Raw genomic sequence first — 5263 nt, 5'->3', positions numbered from 1 at the left:
CTAGGAAATGATGACTATGAACTTTCTTAGTTCATTGAATTGGCTAAAGTAAAACAAGATCCAAAAGGGTAGCAGTAGGCAATACAACTGAAAGGATGAGTGTAAGAAACAGTCTGTGCTCAGCTGTAGCACCAGCCAGAAAGATGGAACACAGCTTCTGGGGCACAACAGCTGTGTAAAGCGCAGGTTTACAAACAGCCAGGAAGCAGTGATGTACCAACAATACTAAAAATTAGTTTTATTTTTTTTTAAGAATTGTGTGTGGTTTAGGAGGAAAGAGAGAGAAGCAGAAGTCACATACCCTCCTTCCCTTTGTGTCTCTGTGTATCTTTTTCTGTCTCTTATAAGGACACTGTCATTGGATTTTGGGTTCACTTTACGCTCATCTTGACTCTTACCTTAATTATATCTGCAAAGACCTTATTTCCAAATAAGGTGACATTCTGAGTTCTGGGTGACATGGATATTTGGGAGACACTATTCATCCACAGCTCTTCCATGTTGGCTCAGAAGTTGAAGAATTTCCCTGAAATGCAGGAAACCCAGCTTCAAACCCTGGGTCAGGAAGATCCCCTGGAGAAGGCAATGGCTACCCACTCCATCATTCTTTCCTTGAGACTTCCACGGACAGAAGAACCTGGCAGGCTACAGTCCGTGGGGTGGCAAAGAGTCAGACATGACTGAACAACTCACAGTTTCACTTTTCATACACCAACAACACACATCATTTTACACACAATATACAGCTATTTTATTTGACACTGAACTGAACAAAAACTAAGAGATCACATAGCCAATTCATGGCTCTAAATTTATGCTCTAGTGAGTTGACTACATAATCTGAGTCTTCATCTCTACAAGAAGATTTAATCAACACTATGTAATGATCAAATTTCTTTTGGACATACAGATCTTCAACCAAATTGTATTCAGCGATTCATTAATTTCCTGACACTCTCTTTCACATCTTTGTTCCTGAGGCTATAGATCAGAGGGTTCAGCATGGGACTCACCACTGTATAAAATACAGAACCTACTTTGACTGTGAGCCATGAGTTTTTGGAGCTGGGTACACAATAAAAGAACAGGACAGTCCCATGGAACGTGGTGATGGTGGTCAGATGGGAGGCACAAGTAGAGAAGGCTATTTTGCAGCCCCCAGCAGAGGGCATTTTTATGATAGTGACAAAATGGACATATAAGTAGTAAGGATAATTGCCAGGCTGCTCACCTCATTGAATATGGCAATGGCAAAACAGAACACTTGGCTGATGAAGGGGTCAGAGCAGGAGATGGAGACAATGACAGAGTGCTCACAGAGGGAATTATTTATGATGTTAGACCCACAGAAGGATAATGCCAGGAGAAAACAGGTGAGTGTCAGGGAGGAGACTATATCCCACGTGCAGGGACTGGCCACTAACGATGCACAGAGCTCTGGGGACATAACCACTGTGTAGAGTAGAGGCTTACAAACGGCCACAAATCGCTCATAGGCCATCACTGCCAACACGAATGCCTCTGCCACTGCAAACATACAAGCTGAAAAGAATTGTGTGATGCATCCCGTGAACGAGACGGTTCTGTCTTCCACACCAAATTCTGCAAGAGTTTGGGTGTAACTGTGGTGGAATAGCAGAAATGAACAAAGGACAAGTGACTGAGAAACAAGTACACGGGGGTGTGGAGTTTGGGACTGATCCTGATGATGGTGATCATACCCAGGTTCCCCACCACGGTGACTGCATAGACTGTGAGGAAAGCCAGGAACAAGGGAACCTGGAGGTCGGGATATTCTGAGAAGCCCAAGAGGGTGAACGTGGCTCCTGCACTCCGATTTCCTTCAGCAAACCACAAAATTGTTGTTGGAGAAAATCTGAGACAGTGATAATAAAATGATAACAGTGATAATGATGACACTGCATGGATATCACATTTATCGTGCAGCAGACATTGTATTAAAATATTGGTACATTAGTTTTGACCACTAAATAAGACTTATGAATTTCAAAACAACTAGTCTCATATTTTACAAAAGGAAATGGAAGCATATATGAGTTAAGACACTTGTTCAAATTAACACAGCCTGCTAGTGATGAGTTAGGTTTGAAGTTGATCATGAGTGACAGAAATTGAATTTTGTGTACAGTTAGAAATGTTTTCTATAGTGTTGCAGAAAAACGTGTTTTTCATAGTTCCACCATTCTGAAGGTCTGTGCTGTTTAGTAGGAGTAACGTAACAATAAATGAAAACATAGCACTCAAATTTATTTTAAAAAGCAGGAGTAATATTTTTAGAGGTCATAGTACTTCTATCATTATATTCAAACTGAAGATCATAGAAAAGGCAGAGGTCATGAGTTACCACAAGAATTTTCACATTTTAGAAAACATAAATGAACATTGAAGAAAATAAAGCTCCATCTTCAAGTTTTCCAATGCTTCCAGTTTGATGCTAAAATTATTGGCTTTGTGTTCAGTGCAGCGACCTGGTAAAGCAATGAAGTTGTATTACAATTTGCAGTACCCTCACTTTTGTTTTCTTTCCTATTTGACTATCATTTGTCTCACATACTGCCACTGATGCTCTCAATATAGTCTTTTAAATTCTTTGATCAATATCTCTTAACTTGCTATCAATATTTTTAATCTAATACATTTATTAGGAATATTATACATTTAAATGGTTATAGAATATCTGAATTACAGAGTAACTTAAAATGTATTTTGCTCAACTCTTTCACATTCTACACTGTTTCTCAAGAAAATCAGAGAATACGGTAATAAACACAAGTGGTTACATTATCACCCTCAAAACTTCTGGTGACAGGAATATTGAGTTTGATTAAAACTACAGGTGATAATCTTGCTTTGAGTCATACAATCATTATTTGTGCACATTATTTTGAGAAAGCAAAAGCATCTTGTACTGGTAAGCAGTTTATAACAACAGAAGTATACTTATTTAGCAAAGATTTTTAAATAAGTTAACCAATAACAAGCACACATCTGAAATATTCATTAATAAAGGGACTATTTGTTTGAACCTCATGAACACAGATGCAATTTTAGTTTTGTCTGACCATATGAAGGGAGAAAAAATTCATTGTTTCTTGAATAGCTTTATGGTACTTTTGACACTCAAAAAATGTATTTCCTATATGCAGAAAAGGGAACGGGTGGGAAGTGGAAAAGAGTTAGTGACAGAAAGACTGGCACAATGAAAGAAGCAAGGAGTTGGAAACATAAATTTAACTTCAGTTCCAAGCTTTGGCATTTACTGTATGATCTTTGGTGAATCACTCAGATTTTAGAGCCTCAACTTCTTTATCAGTAATAATGACATGATAATATATATTTTATAGGTGTATAAGTATAGGAAATGACATTAATATAATTTGCACAAAGTCTTACAGTTATGCGGTTCACAATATATAGGTTTTCCCACCCTTATCCATTTCAATTCTTAATACTCTGAATAATTGGTATTATTTTAAATGTATTATTTTAAACAATCTAAGAAACAGATCAAGGTTCAAAGTTGGCAGCAGCAAAACTGCAGGAACAATTTGTGATGTCAAAGAGTAGCTCAACTCTTTTTCTGAATTTCCTCTTGGCCCTGTTCATGTTAATTCATCAATCACTATCCTTCAGTAAATTGTCTCTGTTTCCCCTGTGTTTTCTCATTATTATCTGACTCTTATTAATCATCCCTTTTTAATCTCACGGTCACCTAGGTTCAGCCAACTTCCCTGTGATGCTGCTAACCTGCACTGTGAGAAAATCAATTTCTTCTCTTCTTGATTACTGTGGTTGTTATGACATTTTATGACTCTTAAAAACTTTAATTTCTCCCTACTAACTAATTTATCGAATCTAAATTTCTCTGCTCAGTTTTACCTAAACCCTTATCCTAATTATATTCTCCAGTTTTCAACCTTCTCTGCTCATGTCAGTATTCTCAGAATATAATGCCTATAATTTCCTCTTTTTCTTACATACTGATGCAGCACTTGAACAAGATATAAAGTATTTCATGAAAATTACTATCATGAGGACACTTTTCCTTTTCACTTCAGCCATATTTTCTACACCCTTGACATACCTGAAGACATTACTGTCAGAAAAAATGGAATTGTATATTATGGTATTTATTATTATTTTATGCATATTATTCTTATCTTCTTTTGACTCAATTTTGAGGTGTTGAGGAATTACCAGGCATTATAATATTCTTTTTAAAAATTTCATTGTGACTACTCTGCTAAGCACAGTGTGGATATCCTCAGAGCAAAAATCAGGATGATACCCTAGTGAAGGGGGAGGATATCAAAGCTCAGCCCTCAGGAAAATGGACTCAGGAGACATTATCACACAAAGACTGACAAAGAGTGTCCACTGCTTTACAGGTGTCAGGATCTCAGAGTTCCCCAAAGGAGAGAAAGAGACAAGATAGATCATCCCGCCTGAAACCAACTCACCCCAAGATCCCATTTCTACTATTAATTGTCTCCAGGGCAGTTCCCACTCAGAATTCAAACATCATGTAAAACATTAAGGAGTTAATCAATATAGCAGGAGCCCACAAAAATTCAATGTAACTGGAATATACTTCTTTCTTAATATCCAGAAAAACTCAGAGAAAGGAAGAAACAGAGAGAGAGAGATTTGGAAGCTGAATCTGATTCCTATGAACAAAATGTAGGGCTCCCATAACCTCAGGGATTTAGACCCCAGAGAATATTTCTTGAGCTATTTATTTTTGTATCACATATCAAGAAATTAGCTTGAATGCTTTTTTTATGTGGCAACTTGCAAGAAGGTAGTTGTTTTTTTTTTTTCTGAATCACTGGAAATGGCACCTCAAATAGTCTATTTCATGAATTTCTTTTAAAAATAATTATAAAAAAATACATGAGCTGAATAAGAAAACTTGGTGACTACAGTAAAACCCAAAATGAATGATAAATAAGCTAAAATGCAGCTGTTCAGAGATATTAACTGCTATTATATATATTTACTGTGTGATTTTTCTTTCCCATTTTGTGTATGAAGTGCATGTGTTTTGAGATGTATAGCAATATAACTTGGTCTCTGGTTTTGTTGCTTAACCTAAATAAATATTATTGTCTTCAGAAACAGTGATGTTCTTTACTAAAACTAAATTGTGCTTTCTTCTAAATATAAGCAATCCACACTTCCTAGCTTATATAATTAAATAATACAGTCTCTCAAAAATAGCAAATGCATTTTGGAAACTTGT

The 5263-nt window shown here is 36.4% G+C and overlaps 1 pseudogene; it reads right to left on the bottom strand.

Annotated features, from left to right (window-relative positions):
• On the bottom strand, positions 1 to 4170 carry LOC139178706 (olfactory receptor 5D13-like; annotated as a pseudogene).
• Between the last annotated feature and the right edge of the window lie 1093 nt (positions 4171 to 5263).

Source organism: Bos indicus, chromosome 22 (assembly GCF_029378745.1).
Source record: "Bos indicus isolate NIAB-ARS_2022 breed Sahiwal x Tharparkar chromosome 22, NIAB-ARS_B.indTharparkar_mat_pri_1.0, whole genome shotgun sequence".
NCBI classification, from domain to species: Eukaryota; Metazoa; Chordata; class Mammalia; order Artiodactyla; family Bovidae; genus Bos; species Bos indicus.
The sequence above is the reverse complement of the archived record's forward strand: the minus strand, read 5'-3'. Positions and strand labels throughout refer to the sequence as shown.